This window comes from Microcaecilia unicolor, chromosome 3 (assembly GCF_901765095.1).
Source record: "Microcaecilia unicolor chromosome 3, aMicUni1.1, whole genome shotgun sequence".
NCBI lineage: Eukaryota > Metazoa > Chordata > Amphibia > Gymnophiona > Siphonopidae > Microcaecilia > Microcaecilia unicolor.
In genome coordinates, this window is record NC_044033.1 from 46,420,409 (window position 1) to 46,438,677 (window position 18,269).

The 18,269-nt window shown below is 43.2% G+C and overlaps 1 protein-coding gene across 1 annotated transcript in view; it reads left to right on the forward strand.

The window, feature by feature from the left end:
- Positions 1-2,359, forward strand: part of ZNF318 (zinc finger protein 318) — a 118,835-nt gene extending 116,476 nt beyond the window's left edge. Inside the window, 1 exon segment of the mRNA XM_030194587.1 lies at positions 860-2,359. The gene's annotated coding sequence lies outside the window, so the exon portion shown is untranslated.
- The last annotated feature ends 15,910 nt before the right edge of the window (positions 2,360-18,269 follow it).

Here is an 18,269-nt window from a genome sequence, read left to right on the forward strand (position 1 = left end):
GAGGACAGAAGTACCTAAATGTAGCTTGAGCTACCAATGAAAAGGTATAGGCTATCTGCAACAGTGACACCATGAGGTAGTGTTTGTATGATGTCAGTGCTGGCCTCAACCTATCCATAACCCCAGCCCATGCTAAGCATCTAACGGAAACCTGTGCTAAAGTCTGCAAAAAAAAAAAAAGAAAATCCCACACTAAAACCTATACTAACTGCTTAACATGCTCCTAAATTTTGAATGGATACTATTTATTTTCTGACTTAAATCTCACTGGATCTGTTTTATCTGAACTATCTGTTCCTCAGAGCCTCAGTTAGGCACACTGAAACTTATACCTACATCTCAGCAGCATTCTCCAAATGTTGAAACTCCACACATTGTCATACACACTGACAGCCACTCAGTTCCCTATAGATTCACTCACTGCCACACTTTGTACTTTTACATATCTCCATCTTCATTCCTTGACTCCCCCACACATAAATCCAGAACTCCATGCTCCTTACACTACATACCCAGTATTCACACATCTACACATGCCCTCTCGTACAATGCAGTTTTCTACATATCTCCAAATCAAACCCACACACAATTTCTTAGAAATCATTTTTCTCTGTTCATTAGCCTTCAACGTTTATTTTGTGACACAGATGGGTATTGTAATCAATATTTAAAACGTGGATGCTGATAGGCTATGATGCAAAAAGATAAGTTGTTAAAACTAATTGGATGAATGTAACTGTGAAATTGATAACCTCAGTTTGACTAAACAAAATTCCAGTTCCTTGTGAAACATAATTGAAGCAACAGTATTGGCAATTTTTGCAAGAAGGGAAGACATACTAATCTTTGATACCTGCAGGCATGCCATTATAATTCCCCATCTGTCTAGCACTTGCCATGTTATAACAAATCAGAAGGTCAAACATTTCAGAGTTGCTGGAGTATTTTTTCAAGGTTGACTGTCTATGGTCAATTCTGCTTCATTTCAAGAGCAGCATGGGTAAAAATTGTAAGTTCTTCCTTAAGGAAGAAATAAAAAAACAACTTTTTTTCAGAAAATGTTAATTGTAAATATGTTTGTAAGTACAGCAGGACCTTTTTGTTAAAATATAAGTATTTCCAATGAAAATGTATAATGTTGGTGTAATTGATGTTTATCACAGTTTACTATATTTCTCTGGGCTAGGTGCTTCATCTACTACAAAAATTTGAAAATTATTTGCACAGACACATTGATGATGTACAACTGTGGTTAATAATCATAATTTGTGTGGGATAGCTTTCCTAAAAGCTTGACAGCAGATGAAGACAAGCAGATCTATTTTTCCTTTGTTGCAGTACAATACATCTTGATATTGAGCTCTACCTCCCTTTGCTATCTATTATTAAGGATCCTCTAGATCTGCCATATGCTGCTTTGGATTTCATTATTTTGCTGTCACCATTCCATTGATGGATAGTTCTGCCCTCAAAGGCAAAAAGACGTCAATGAAGATAGGCACTGCTTCTTTTGCCATTGCAGAGCAGAGTTATAAGCATGTTTTGAACCGACCTGCCTGCAGTGTTATGATCATTTCTTTTCCTAAAATGTTTCTGAAAAAGTTGCCTTGCATATTTTTACCTTTTGAAGTGTTTAAAAGCCTTTCATCTCTCCTGTGCAATATGTAGATTTTATTGCCCTCCAATAGTATTTCCTCCTTTTGCCAACACAACCCAATAGTTCTGCTAGCTATGCTTTTATTACAGCTAGCAAGCAGTAGCATGGAGTTGCTAAGCTATACAATCCCTTCCTCTCAAAGATCCTCTGCATTCCCATTGTTTCTTGAATTCAGATTGTCCTCTTTGCCATCACCTTTACTGGGGAAGTCTGCTGTCCTGTATTTCTGCTTATTCAAATGCTCTGTGACAATTGCACAAATTTATTCACAGCATCTCAGAAACTAGGGGGGGGGTGTTTGTTTTTTTTTAACTTTTTGCTTAGTTTCTAACATCATACTGGTTGCTCTGCACTCAAGACCTGTTCTTTTTAATGTTCGGAGTGCGAAGGAGACAGAGTCCTAGAACAGATTCCATGCTTTCCCTTCTGAGGCAGGCTGCTATCTCTTGTGACTTCTTTCAACTGGCCACCATCCTGTTAACTACCCTATCCAATTGTAAACTCAGTTTACATGCCCAGCATGTTTTGAGATGCTTATGTGCAAATACCAGACTGCACCTGTAGCATACCACAGTAATTTGGTTGTATATCCATGTGCTTTGACGTTAACTATATTTGAAATGTTTTGTGATTTTTACTCCTGTGCCAATGACCTAAAATTGTTTATTAACTACTGTGTAGTAAAAAAAAATTTTTTTTTTTTAATCCAGTCCTTTGGAACTAATACTGTCTCTAATTGGATTGGTGGTAATTTTACCAACATTTTTTTGAGCTTCATTAACAGCCTGGTGAGAAAGCAACGCTTTTGGACAAAGTACCAAAAATAAAGTGCATGTGCCATCCTGTGAGATCCTAGTTGCTAGAGGTAGGGGAGCAGCTTGTGCTGTTGACACAGGTCTTGGTCAGTGCCTGCTTAAGAGGATGCTTGCTCTGTCTGAACTGCAGCACACAGAATAGACTCCAGTTCCAAAGAGGTAATTAAAACCTGTTCTTGAATGTATCCCATCATGTCCTGTTTAGGAAATGTTTGTGGGGTTTTTTTTTTTTACTTTTGTCTGATCTATTTATCTTCTGTCAATAAAGTTCATCTTATTTTCCTTTTGTGGTCCTGTCATTTATCTGCATACCTTCAGATTTCTTGTTTATATTACATAAAAGGATTGAGTATTTCTGCTTTATTCCACAGACCTGCTGCTTGAGGTTCTGGAAACCATTTTGACTGAGAACCCCATGTGGCCACTAGTAACTGTGGAATGGGATTGCTCCTGTCCTAGCTAGTCATTACACAACCAATGACACGGTACGCATGGGGGCAATGGGCCTATGGATGAGTTCAGGAGAGGTGGTTTCTCTTTGGGGGGGGGGGTGCAGTTGGTGAGCTTCAGTTTTAGCATAATTGTTCCCCTCTGTTCCCACCTGTTACTTTTCTAACTAGCCTTCCCTCGTATCCCTTCATCCCCTTCTATTTGCTGAATTACTTCTAACTAGCCTTCCCTCTCATCCCATAAGTATTGCCACACTGGGACAGACAAAAGGTCCATCAAGCCCAGCATCCTGTTTCCAACAGTGACCAGTCCAGGTCACAAATACCTGGCAAGATCCCGAAAAAGTATGCTGCTTATCCCAGAAATAAGCAGTGGATTTTCCCCAAGTCAATTTAATAATGGTCTATGAACTTTTCATTTAGGAAGCCGTTCAGACCTTTTTTAAACCTCTTCTATTTGCTTAATTCCATATGGCTCTTTCTAACTTGAACAGCAGCTGATTTTAAAAAAGTTATAGCAACAGTTTGACACACAAGCATAGATTTTTATGTTTTAGCTACAGTAGTCAGAAATGTAGCTCTGCTTTGCTCTTCCAAAAAAAGGTTTCACACCTAGCTCTTCTACCAGAGCTTCCAACAAATGGGAACAGTGCCACAAGCTGCTGTGCACTAAATGATTAATTGCTCCTTCAATAATAAAGGCATCAAAGGTACAAGTATAAAGTCATGAGACTAGGGACTGAGCAGAAGTTGAAGGAAGATCCAGCCTTTAAAGGGAAAAACAAAAACCAACATGGGATGGCTAGAAATGAAAAAAATGATCAAAACAAAAATAAAGGGGGGGGGGGTTGTATTGGACTAATGTGAAACACTTGACTAGTTAAAGATAGAATAGAATGAGCAAAAGAGTTGTCATCACCATAAGGTTTATAGCTAGCTTATCTATTTCTGAACCAGCAGTGCTGTGTTTGGCATCCTCTGATGTGAAAAAGAGGGATCAGGATTGGGCCAGACCTATTATTGGACATGTTTTACTGAATGGTTTCTGAACAAAATGTAATATTAGACAAAGGGAACTTGAATAAATGCAGCATAGATTTTAGTTGTCATTTAAGGAGTAAAATGACCCAACACCATATGAAAAAGTAACTGCCCCCTGAAGCTTAATAACTGGTTGAACCATATTTGCAAACAAATATTTTCTGTCATTTAATATCAAGTCACATTATGTTGAGGGATCTTAGGCCACTGTTCTTTGCAGAACTGCTTTAGTTCAAACAGGTTTTTGTATGTGAACTGTTTGTTTCAGGTCCTGCTGCAGCAGCTGTGTTAGGTTCAAGTCAGAACTTTGACTAGGCCAATCTAAAATGTCAATTTTGTTTCCCTTAAGCATTCAGATGTTGATATTGTGTTTTGGATCATTGACTTGCTGCATAACCCAGGTACGCTTAAGCTGCAGTTCCAATTCACAGATAAGACATTTTCCTTCAGAATTTTCAGGTACTGTACAGAACTTATGGTTCCTTGAATAATGGCAGGTTTTCCCAGGTCCTGAGGCAGCAAAGCTTCCTTATACCATCGTACTACCTACCACTATGTTTGCCTGTTGGTACGATGTTCATAATGTGGAATGTTGTATTTGCTTTATGCCAGACATAATGGGTCATATGTTGGTCCAAAAAGTTCCACTTTTGACCTGTCTGCCCATAGAACATATCCCAAAAGGTGTGAAAATCAGCCTGGTGTGTTTTTGCAAAGGTGAGACTAGTGCTCTTGGATAGCACCAGTTTCCATCTTTTACTCTCCTATGAATCCAATTCTTGCTCAGTTTCTTTCTTATTGTGGAATCATGAGCATGGACCTTAGCTGATACTAGAGAAGCCTGCAGTTTTTGTGATGTTTTGTGACTTCCCAGCTGAGTTGCTTCTGTGCCCATGGAGTAATTTTGTCAGGTTGGCTATAAATGAGACTACTACTCTTCTAAGTCTTCTCCAGTTGGAGATATGGCTCTGATTCAGTGGAGTACCAAAGCTTAGAAATGGCTTTATAACCTATTTCATTCTGATACATCTGAACAATTTTTTTTCTCATCTAGAATTTCTTTTGATCATATCATTCTTGTAGAAATGGGTGAAGAATTTACTGTAATGGTATGGTTCAGTTTCAACAGGGCTGGCTGAAATCAAGTCTGGCTGGGTTCAATCAGCTGAATTGAATTATTAAATGTGGTCAGTTGGTTGACAGCTAAGGGGCACTCCCTTTATAAGGAAGGTAGGGTGATATGTGTTGGATAACATAAGTTCTTTCATTATGTATTTACTGAGGTTCCATTTGTCTAATACTACATTTTCTTTAACAATCAGAGCCATTCAGTACAACAGGTAAATAATAGGAGAAGGTGTCCGCAAAAACTGTTTTTCACATCACTGTACAGAGGAATGTAGGGTTAGCGCTTGCTTGCAAATTATCTAGAAAAATTTCCAGTTTGATGGTCATTCTAGGAACTCATGACTTGGGTCAGAATCTGACCTTTTTGAAGGAAGATGGAGCAGCACAGAGATCTGTGTATTCCTTTTATTGAGCTAAATCTTCCTCCTGGAGGTGAGCCACAGGATGGCCTTTACTACCTAGAAGTAAAATAAGCATATTTAAGGTTACTGAGTTCTTTCAATTGCCTAAAAACTGGGTTGACATGCTGAATTTACTACACGTCAACCTTCAGGTTAATATGCCATCCCGCAAACCTTGTCTGGAGAGTATACACACTATTTTAGATTTATTCTGCTAATCTGTCCTTTGGTAGTATCAAAAAGTGTTATGCATATCCAGTTAAAATTTTATTTCCTTCTATATGCATTTATTTGAGCTCATTGAAACCATCATTCAAACACCTAATTCACCAATCTTGCAAGGTCCTACAAGACTGGAAAAGTCTGTAAGTGCTTTGCATAATTCTTTCATGTGCCTGCTTTGATCAGTTTAAGGCAGTGCTTCTTAATGCTCTCCTTGAGGGAAACCTAGGGCTGCTGTAAGAGTTGTAGGCACTCTAGGCATACGTTCAAGTCCCTAACCCATTGCTCCGCCCCTCCTCATTTTGATAATTAAACTGTAATCATCCTACAAAAACACAATTCAATGATATACTTTTAGATTTTAAACTATAGCAATGGTTCTCAACCCAGTCCTCAGATGCACTTAGCCAGCCAGGTTTTCAGGATGACTCACATTAAATGTCCACGAGAGGTTTGCAGGCACTGGAGCCAGTGCATGCAAATCTCATGAACATTCAGTGTGCGTATCCTGAAAACCTGGCTGGGGAGCCCCCGGGACAGGTTGGGGAATGTGCTTAGGGTTACTTCCAAAGTAATTTTCCTAGCTTAATGAGCTATTTGAAAATTGTTTATCCTCCTTCAGGTAAAAGTATGCTGGATATTTATTTGAACTTGTGTGGCTGATAGAATATAGTGCAGTGGTTCCCAAACTGGTCCTGGAGGCTCCCCCAGCCAGTTGGCCTCCATGGCATGCAGTCTCTCTCATGAATGTTGTGGATATCCCCGAAAACCTGACTGGCTGGGGTGTCTCCAGGAACAGGTTTGGGAACCACTGATGTAGTGTTTTGCGTTGATGAAAGCTGCACCCTAGGACAGTACTTCAGTCCTTTCCTGGACTTGCCAGTCAAGTTTTCAGGATCACTACAATGAATAGACATAAGTATTTTTATATAATTGATCTTTATGTGCCAATTTATCTCATGCATATCTATTGTTGTGATCTTGAAAATGTGACTGGCTTAGGCACCTGCCTAGTCTTGCCTAATTGTTGGGATGGCCCAAGATATGCCTAGCTGGCTGGGTTTCTAGGTTTACCTCAAAGAATATGCGTTTGATAAGTTTGTATAAGATAAGTGTCCAATATATGCAAATTTCTCATACATATAGCTCTGAAATCTTGACTGCCTCGGTCTGCCTGTAGGAGTTAGTTTAATAGAGTTATAATCAGCTTAACCAAAATGAATATATTTGTACATAAAGTATCATTTCAACTATAATTACAATAGTTCCCGACCATATTACAAACTATTATGTCCCCCATCGAGCTGGTCTCCTTCCTTGCCATCTCCCCTTCCCCCCTACACACAAACATTGTTGGAACAGCCAGAATGCTTGTTTTCTGGAAGAGTATGCCAATCTGTAAGAGCCTTTTAAGCAAAGATCCTCTCATAGCTGTTGTACTAAATTGCTCTAGAGCAATCTTTATAATTTCTAAAGGACTGAAGATATTGTGATGATACATATAGGGGGCAATTCTATAAAAGGTGCCCAACATCAGGTGCTAAACTAGTATTCTATAATGGTGTAATCTGTTCTAGAATACTAACACATCAGCAGTTGGGGTGCTTAAATTTTGGCATGATCACTTATGTTTTCTATATGGCAGGTATAAATGAGGGTGCCTAAATGCAGTATTCAATAAAGTGTGTGCTTAAATATTTGGAATGCCTGTAACTTACCCATGCCCCTCCCATGTGATCAGCACCTTTGCAGTAACCCACTAGAACACTTAGATGCCAAGTTATAGAATAGTGCCTAAATGCACTTAGGTAGCTAACGTTTAGTGCTAAAAGGGAAGTTACATGCCAAAACAGGAATGAAGATGCAGTTAAGTGCTTAATTGGCAGCTTTTAGTGTACTATATAGAATTAGGGGGAATATAGAGAGGTCAAGTAATCTGAAGCTAGTCCATGTCTAATATTAAAAGACAAAACAATATTTTAAAGGCACTTCAACCTGTATAGGTACTGAGTGTAACCCTCTTAGAAATGGAATTGCTGTGTCCTAACCATAGCCACCCATTATCATTGTAAGAGTTTAAGTCTGGATTTCTGCATACTTGCAAGTCCTAAATAATTGAACTGAGATAAAATGGTGTCATGCTATAGTCCTTAATTCCTCTTGAAAAAAAAAAAAAACTCTATCCTGCCAAACAAGATGAAGGCTATTCAGTGCTCTCCTCTCTGCTATCTCCACATGCATCTTACTAGGAGAGAAAAATCTAAGGTTACTCCTAAAACCTTAAGAGGATCTAATATTTCCCACCAAGCAAAGTTGCTCATCAGGGATAGATTTATCTAAACTTCCCACCCACAACAAATTAGCTTCATTTATGTTTAATTTTTAATTGGTTTGCTAGCATCCAGTCTTGTAGAACACAAAAACTGGTGTCCATAAAACTAGTACATCAAAGTGAAAGATGCTTGAAATGAACTGCTTATGAATAAAAGGTTATTCTTGAATCTTGTAAATACCCTCCAAAACCAATTTTTTCTTTTAATTAAAATAGGTGAAAGACAAAAACGGAAGAACTCACTCTACAGGTTACCTCCTTGTAAATCGGGTGTAGCTATGGGTGGTCCCAGGCCAACCCAGAAGTGCTACACCCCAGCCAATGAAAATTCAACATCCCGTCTCTCCCTTTCCTCTAACCTGCATGTCCAGCGCCTTTTCTTTTCCCTCTAACCTTCTCATGTCCCGCGCATCTCTAACGTCCTGCAGTTCCGGTACTTCCACATCTTATCCTTCCCTGCCACAGCGGTGCTTGCACTTTAATGCTATCATGCTGCCGGGCAGGAACTCCACACAGTGCATGTGTCATGGCCTTCCCTCTACAGCATCTCACCCACTGATGCAACTTCCTGTTTACTCAGGCTGGGCGGGACATGGTGGAGAGAAGGCCCCAACGCAGTGTGCATGCTTGTGTGGAGTTCCTGTTGGGTGGTGGTGATAGCATGAAGTGTAAGTGCAGTGGCAGGGATGGGGGAGGGTAAGGCAGAAGTGGCAGTGCTGGAGCTGTGGGAGGGAGAGAGGCACTGGACATGGGGTTGGAAGGAAGGGAGAAGGTGCTGGATATGCATGTTTGTGGATGGGAGGTTGAAGGGAAGGGAGAGGTGCTGGGCATGTAAGGTGCTGGAGATGTGGAACTGGGAGGGAAGGGAGAGGTGCTGGATATGCGGGAGGGAAGGGGGAGAGGTACTGGGCATGCAAGGGGGCTTGAGCAAAGTGTCTATTATTATTATAGCTGAGCCTTGGTTCAAAGCCTGACTTTGGGTCAGGCTCTAAAAATGACAAGAAAGGTACAGGCCTTTAACTGTAACTTGAACTCTGAAGTTCCAGTAAGACTCCTGAGCTATTGGGACATACCATGCAGCAAAATAAGGAAGGGCTAGGGTGCAAAAATCTCATAAACAGGATGGTGTGGTTTACCAACAGGGCACCCAAGAAGATATGGTCAGAAATGTAGAACTGAGTGGTCTCGCAAGAAGATTCTGAGCAATGCTAAAAGAAGCCAAGCACGTACGGTAAATGGTACCATATATGGTCACTAAGGTGGTGACTACAATATATTATATCCAATAAGGTGTGTAACTGTCATTTTGTCTGTATCCTAAATGGGCATATAAAAAGGAGTGTACTTCCTATTTCTTTGGAGTGAGACAGTCTCAAGCCAGCACCTTTGTGCAAGCAGGGCTGCACTCCCAGGGGAAACCAATCAATTGGCAAGTAATCCTATTGCTTTCTCATAAGTAGTCTTGATTTTTTTTTATATCTGCAAATTGGCTTTAGCTGGTAATTTGGGGTGAGGGTGAAAAAGACCCTAAAATAAAACATTATAAACTCAGACACAGACCCGGGGGAGGAGCAAGATGGCATCCTAGCTGAGCTCACAGACGCTCTCAAACTGTTTGCTGCTGAATACGAAGATTTTCCCCAGATTTTGATATACCTCATACTAAAAGAAAGGGGATTACAAAAGTGAAACCGCCAGTGGCACTAACGTCATCCCCTATACAGCAAACACTTGATCGTTTTGTGAGAAGCTTACAATTCGAATCCAGACTGGCGACACCCGCTGAGATCGGCGCAGAAGGAGCTGTGTCGGTCAGGGACCTAGAGACCATGCTTTTGCCTCCGTTGCTGAAACCGCCTCCTTGTCCCGCTGGAGCCAGAGTGGAGTCAAGATTACAAGCAGATACCGACGTAGTTTCTGACTTGTCTCTTTCTGGCGGTTTCTCCCCTGATGCACCGGTGGAGAACACTCTGGAGCAAGACATGCCCCAGGAGGTGACTATGGCAGCTATATGGACGGCGCTTCAGAGATTGACTATTGAGGTGGCTAAATCCACTAAAGAAGTTTCTTTGTTAACAAGTAAGTTGAATTTAATGTCAGAATCTTATGACGAAATAAAAAGAGAATCTTCAATTCAAATTTCAGCTATTAAAGAAGAGACTACTAAAGTTAAAACAACGGTAGAAGCTCTTGTTAAAGACAAACTTTTTACTGCTCGTAAAATAGAGCAGATAGAAAATTACAACCGACGCCTCACTCTTAGAATGTTAAATTTTCCAATGTCTCCTGCCTTGACGCCTCGAGATTTTCTCAAGAAATATTTTCAAGAGATTTTGAAGTTAACTCCCGCAGAAAGTCCTCCTTGCAATAAGGTGTATTATTTACCTAGTGTTCAAAAATCGGGAGAGACACTTGAATCTCCTGTTGTAGATATGCAAAATCTAACTGCATTACTAGAGGAATCGAAGATAGAAATAACATCTAGACGGACTCTTATAGTATCTATGGTATTTGAACAGGACCTGAATTTAATTATGAAACTTTACTTTAAATATTCTGCAACACTGTTCTATGGACAAAAAATCTGGGTTTATCCCGATGTTACAAAAACAACACAGCAAAGGCGAAAACAATTCCTTGCATTAAGAGATGAAGTGAGAACACTCGGAGCAACCTTTACTTTGGTATATCCTTGCAAATGTATAATTCGAATCTCTGGCATTAAATACGTCTTTTTAGCCACCTCAATTAAAGTCTTTTCTGGACGCTAAAATTCCATCTACCTGAATAAGAAAATTGATTCAGCAATTAAAGATGAATTAACAAACAGGACTATGCCAATTTGAAGCAATTTCTTTTTTTTTTTTTTTCTTTTGGACTATATTTCTCCTTAAATTTGTTTAGATTCCTCCCCCCACCCTTTGGTGGTCTAAGGAAGAGTGAAAAGATTGCTTTGTTTAATATATGCTAGATTTAGCATTCACCTTTTCTTTGAAATATTTCTCTGTTTTACTTTGCAAACTGGATATGTTTGTATTTTTGTGAAAATTATAAATAAATTAAAAAAAAAAAAAAAAACTCAGACACAGGGGAACACCTATGTGTAGCTGTGGTTCTGTACTCCCATAAGCAATTAATTATACATATACTTGGAGAATAATAAATAAAAGTATTTGATTGGATATATATTCATTGGAGTCTCAGATATAGCAGTACTTCTGTATAACAATGTTCTGTATTCCCAGTGAGATACCACTGATCTGCTAATTGTACAAATCCTTGATAAGGTATCTAATAAAGAGCAAACTGATGCAGCTTTGGGTGATTTATTTCTTCCTAGGTATTAGTGAGTGGACCACTATATTGGGAGGGATAAATTGACCCTTAAAAATTCAAAAGGGAGAGAAGTGATGGTTATATAGGGGGAGGGAAGGGAGAGGTGCTGGATAAGTGGGTGGGAGGGAAGGGAGAGAGGTGCTGGGTATGCAAGGGTGAAGGGAGAGAGGTGCTGGATATGGAGGGGAAGGCTGGAGGGAAAGGGGAGAGATGTGGACCTGCAAGGGGGGCTGGAGAGAGGTACTGGACCAAGGAGATAAAGGAAGAGGGGGTCAAATGCTGAACCCACAGTGGGAGAATGAACCAGATGCATAAGGAGGAGGGAAGAGAGAGGAGCTGGTTGGGGTGGGGTCAGATTAGAGGGGAGGTCCCTCTTTTTGGCACAACCGTGACTTTCGTTTTTGACAGAGCCATTTTCCCTTCCATGTCATCAAAGACTCCCAGTGGCTTCAAGCATGGCTCCCAGTGCAACCGGACCATCTCGGGTACTGATACACATTCTTGGTGTATTCAATGCCTCAGGCCAGACAATAGCCCGGCAAATTGTGTCCTTTGCCTTTGTATGAAGAAAAGGTCACAAATTTCCCGAGAAGCTCAATGAGAAAAACTTTTTGGAGCTCGGTCCAGTTCTTCGATGTCGGTATCGAGGTCAGCAGCAGCGACGACATCAAAGGAAGCATCGATGTCCGGAGTCGATAGGGATGGCTGCTGTGAGACCCCGAGACTCTGGCAGCAGTCAGACATCAAGTGGGTCTCCACCTGCCTTGAGCCCTCCTGCTATGCAGGCTCCCCGGGACTGACTATTGTCAGACCCGACACCGAAGCAACATGAGGATTCAACGTCCTCATTGGCACTGAGGAGTTCAGATGAAGTGAATCGGGTGAAGGCCAAGAAGCACCGACACTGATCTCCTTTCGATGTACGGTGCCAGGAGCTCCGGGATGCCGAGGGACTCTGCACCCAAGAAGAGTTGGTGCCAGGAGGACCGCTCCCCCTCTATTCAAGAGGTGCCGATGCGTGCTTCTCCCAGCAGCTGAGATCCTGCTCCCGCACCTCAGGTAGTTAAGCAACCTGACGCTGCACCGCCCCCCCAGCCTTTATCGATGGTGGCTCTCGGTCAGCATATCCGGGCCTTACTCCCAGAGCTCTTGGAGGATTGATGCAGCGATGTACATCGGAGGTGCCTGCGCATGCCATGCCTCCTGCTGCGGCCTGCCTGGCCTGCAGTGCGGTCTCCGGCACCAGTGCTGCGTGCACCTTCGGTGTCCATTGCCATCCAGGCTGGTTCTCCTTTGAAGTCAGTGGAGGAAGCTTCGTCGGAGTCAAGGCTGGAGCCGACTCCTCAACACTGTTCTCGAAGACACAGGTCCTCCACGTCGAGGCGGGCTTAGTTTCGGACATCCCCGAGGGAAGTGCTGCCCAATACTGAAGAGGAACGCTCATGGGAATCAGATAAGGATCCCAGGTACTTTTTCTCCAATGAGTCCTATGGGATTCCTTCTGAGCCTTCCCCTCCACCTGAGAGGAGACTCTCTCCACCTGAGAGTCTCTCCACCTCTTTTGTATGGGAAATGGCAGAGGCCATTCCATTCCCCATAGAAGTGGAAATCGAACCCAGGGCCAAGATGCTCGAGGTCCTGAACTATACTTCTCCACCTAAGTAGGCAGTGATGGCTCCTCTCCATGAGGTACTCAAGGCGGTCCTTGTATGGTCCTTCCCCTCTGTCCCTGTGATCCCCAAGAAGAACCTAGGTGAGGTATCAGTTACCCTACAACTCCATGGTGGTGGACGCCACTCTCAAAAACGCCAGGAGTACTAGGGACTATGCCTCGGCTCCCCCAGTTAGAGAAGCCAGAACCCTGGACTCTTTTAGGAGAAAGATGTATCAGGCCGCTATTCTCATCGCCCATATTCAGTCCTATCAGCTCTTCACGAGCGTCTACTTGCGAAACTCGGTGAGGCATCTGTCTGACTTGGTTGATGCGCTCCCTCTGGAGCAGGCAGAGTCTTTTCACCAGCAGGTTAAGCAGAAGGCATGTTGCAAGTTTGTCACCAGGGGCACTTATGACACTTTTTATGCGTCATCCAGAATCTCTGCCCAAGGTACAGCAATGCACAGACTCTCCTGGCTGCGTGTTTCTGACCTGGACCATTCGGTCCAGCAGAGAACGGTGGATGCCTCTTGCCAGGGGGATAATCTTTTCAGAGAGAAGGTTGAAGAGGTCGCTGACCAAATCAAAAAGCACATAGTCTATGTCTTCTGTCTTTCACCGGACGTCTTCTGCAACCACCTCATCCAGGAGGTATTTTGGTGGACCACGGAGTGCTTCCTATTCCTACTCCAGGCGTAGGTATGCTCCTGCATTTCGCCAGCCTGTTCAGGCTCCGCCCCAGCCCCAGTCCCAATGAGCTTGTATTTGTCAATAGCATGTGCCCAAGGCCCAAGCTGCTCCCCAGAAAAAAACAAGGGACGAAGTTTTGAGTGGCTCCAGCAGATCATAGCCGCAGTCAGTGTCTGAGCTGGACAACTTGTCGGTTGGAGGGAGTTAAAGTCTTTTCACCAAAGGTGGCCTCTTATAACCTCTGACTGGTGGATTCTTCAAGTAGTCCGGTTAGGGTACACCCTCAATTTGTTATACAAACCTCCAAATTGCCCTCTGCGAGTTCATTCATTCAGCTCTCATCACAAGCAAGTTCTTGCAGAGGAATTCTCTGTCCTTCTAAAGGCCCATGTGGTCAAACCCGTTCCACCAGGGGAAGAAGGGCAGGGATTCTATTCCAAGTACTTCCTTGTGCAGAAAACGACAGGGGGGATGTATCCCATCCTAGACCCTCTGTGTCAGGAAGCTGTCCAGATATGGCCTTGGGCACACTATCACGGCATGTTTCTCCAACCACTTATCTAGCAGGCGTAAACAATGGCCTGGCAGACAGACTGAGCAGGATAATACAACCTCATGAGTGGTCTCTCAACATGGACGTAGCCCGCACGATCTTCCGAGTGTGGGGCACCCCCTCGGTGAATCTTTTTGCCACTCAATCACAAGGTCCCTCAGTTCTATTCCAGATTTCAGGCCCACAACAGACTAGTGTTGGATGCCTTCCTTCTTGATTGGGGGACAGGACTTCTGTATGCGTATCCTCCCATACCTCTAGTGGGAAAGACTTTGTTGAAATTCAAGCAAGACTCTCTGTATTATACCAATTGCATCTTTACTATGAAACGACATTCTATTATTTTATCTGCTTAATCTACCAGGTCATCAATATCCTTTAGGTAACACCAATTGTTTCTTTTACTCTGGAATGATGATCCACTTATCCACATACCTATTATGTCATCCATGTTCTCTATGTAATATCAATTGCACCTTTTCAATCTGGAATGGCAAATGCCATGAAGGAACATTATAAGCCACATTGAGCCTGCAAAAAGGTGGGAAAATGTGGGATACAAATGCAGCAAATAAATAAATAAATGATTCTGATCTGATCTATTGGCTGCAACAGATTTGGTTCCCTCTTCTTCTGGAATTGTCCTCCAAAGAACCGTGGAGATTGGAGTGCTTTCCGACCCTTATCACACAGAACGAGGGATCACTTCTACATCCCAACCTCCAGTCTCTGGCTCTCACAGCCTGGATGTTGAGAGCCTAGAATTTGCTTCCTTGTATCTTTTGGAGGGTATCTCCCTGGTCTTGCTGGCTTCCAGGAAAGATTCCACTAAGAGGTATTGCTCTTATAAATGGAGGAGGTCTGCCATCTGGTGTAAGAGCAGGGCCCTAGATCAACTTGCTTGCCCTACACAGACCCTGCTTGAATACCTTCTACACTTATCTGAGTCTGGTCTTAAGACCAACTCCGTAAGGGTTCATCTTAGTGCAATTAGTGCTTATCATCAACATGTAGAAGGTAAGCCTGTCTCTGGACAGCCTTTAGTTGTTTGCTTCATGAGAGGTTTGCTTTTGTCAAAACCCCCTGTCAAACCACCAGTGCCATGGGATCTCAACGTCGATCTCACCCAGCTGATGAAAGCTCCTTTTGAGCCACTGAGTTCCTGCCATCTGAAGTACTTGACATGGAAGGTCATTTTCTTGGTGGCTGTTACTTCAGCTCGTAGGGTCATTGAGCTTCAAACCATAGTAGTGGATGCACCTTATTCTAAGTTTTATCACAACAGAGTAGTCCTCTGCACGCACCCTAAGTTCCTGCTGAAGGTGGTGTCAGAGTTCCATCTGAACCAGTCGATTGTCTTGCCAACATTTTTTTCCCAACCCCACGTCCACCCTGGTGAAAACAGCTTGCACACCTTGGACTGCAAGAGAGCGATGGCCTTTTACATGGAGCGGATGAAACCCTTCAGACAATTCGCCCAGTTTGTTTCTTTTGTTCCCAACAGGAGGGGAGTCACCATCGGTAAATGCACTATTTCCAGTTGGCTAGCAGATTGTTGCATTTCCTTTGCTTATGCCCAAGCTGGGCTGACTTTGGGAGGTCATGTCATGGCTCACAATGTCATAACCATGGCTGCGTCAGTGGCCCACTTAAAGTCTGCCTCCATCGTAGAGATTTGCCTTGAGCAAAATACCCGATGCAACAGTCGGTTTGGGAAGTCAGTGTTGCAGAATCTGTTTGGGGTCTAGAATCCAACTCCACCCTCCTAGGCCTGTTTTTATTTTCTTCCAGGCTGCACCTTCATCTAGTTGCATTTTGTTACAGGTTAATATGAATTTAATCCTCACCGTTGCAAGGCCCAATTGACCATTGTTTTGTATTGGGTGAGCCTGGATGCTAGGGATTCCCCAGTTGTGAGAATTGGAAGCCTGTTTTCCTCAGAGAAAGCGAAGATATTTACCTGTAGCAGGTATTCTCTGAGGACAACAGGCTTCACATTCTCACAGTCCCGCCCACTTCTCCTTGGAGTTGATTCTTGATGATTTGTTTTATTTTTGTGCTGAAGTGAAGCGGGTGGGAAGGCACTCCGCGCATGCACGGTGGGACGCAGCTTGCGTTCCAGAAGGCTCTCAAAGTTTTACTATGCTGGCTAGTGTGTCGAATCCTGGGTGACGCGGATCGTCTACCCAGTTGTGAGAATTGGAATCCAGTTGTGAGAATGTGAAGCCTGCTATCCTCGGAGAATACCTGCTACAGGTATCTTCGCTACATACCATGTAAACCACTTTGAAAAACCACAGAAAAGTGGTATATCAAGTCCCATTTCGCCTATTCCAGAAGGATGGGCTCCACCTTAACCAGGGTGGGAGCAGGCTGCTGGCATTGGCATTTAAAAAGGAGATAGAGCAGCTTTTAAAGGAAGGCCGACAGTCATTGATCAACACGGTTTGGAACAAGGTATCTTTCAAAGATATCACCAAAAGAGGGAAGAAATGGTATCCCGATAGTGAGATTGCCAAAAAGACCATAGTAGATCAGCAGGCTCATTTTCGAAAGAGAGGGACGCCCATCTTTCGACACAAATCGGAAGATGGGCGTCCTCACAGGGTCGCCAAATCGGCATAATCGAAAGCCGATTTTGGGTGTCCCCAACTGCTTTCTATCGCAGGGACGACCAAAGTTCATGGGGGCGTGTCGGAGGCATAGCGAAAGTGGGACTTGGGCATGCCTAACACATGGGTGTCCTCGACCCATAATGGAAAAAAGGGCGTCCCTGACGAGCAACAGACGACTTTACCTGGTCCTGTTTTTCTTACGACCAAGCCATAAAAAGGTGCCGAAATTGACCAGATGACCACCGGAGGGAATCGAGGATGACCCCCCTTACTTCCCCAAGTGGTCACTAACCCCCTCCCACCCTCAAAAAACATCTTTCAAAATATTGTGTGCCAGCCTCAAATGTCATACTCAGGTCCTTCGCAGCAGTATGCAGGTCCCTGGATCAGTTTTAGTGGGTGCAGTGCACTTCAGGCAGGCGGACCCAGGCCCACCCCCCCTACCTGTTGCACTTGTGGTGGTAAATGTGAGCCCTCCAAAACCCACCAGAAACCCAATGTACCCACATCTAGGTGCCCCCTTTCACCCGTAAGGGCTATGCTAGTGGTGTACAGTTGTGGGTAGTGGGTTTTGGGGGATGGGGGCTCAGCACACAAGGTAAGGGAGCTATGTACCTGGGATCAATTTATGATGTCCACAGCAGTGCACCCTAGGGTGCCCGGTTGGTGTCCTGGCATGTCAGGGGGACCAGTGCACTATGAATGCTGGCTCCTCCCATGACCAAAGGGCTTGGATTTGGTCGTTTCTGAGATGGGCATCCTTGGGTTCCATTATCGCCGAAAATCAGAAATGACCAAGTCTAGGGACGACCATCTCTAAAGATGACCTAAATGTCAAGATTTGGGCGTCCCCGACCGTATTATTGAAATGAAAGATGGCCGCCCATAGGGGTTTCCCCGCCCCTTCGCCGGGACATTTTGTGAGGACATCCTCAGCAAAACTTGGGTGTCCCTTTCGATTATGCCCCTCCAGGTGACCTTAAATAAAAATCAGACAAAAGATAGCAAATTAACACTGTTAACTAATGGGCAAGATGTAAATAGGAACAACAAACATTTATTTATTTGTTACATTTGTATCCCATATTTTCCCACCTATTTGCAGGCTCATTGTGGCTTATATAATACCGTAGAGGCAATTTGAAATGTCTATATATGAATGCCAGAAGCCTAAGAAATAAGATGGGAGAGATAGAATATATTGCACTAAATGAAAAATTAGATATATTGGGCATCTCTGAGACCTGGTGGATGGAGGATAACGAGTGGAACACTGTTGTACTAGGGTATAAATTATATTGTAGTGATAGGGTGGATTGAATTGGTGGAGGGGTAGCTTTGTATGTTAAGGAGGGCGTCGAATCAAATAGATTGAA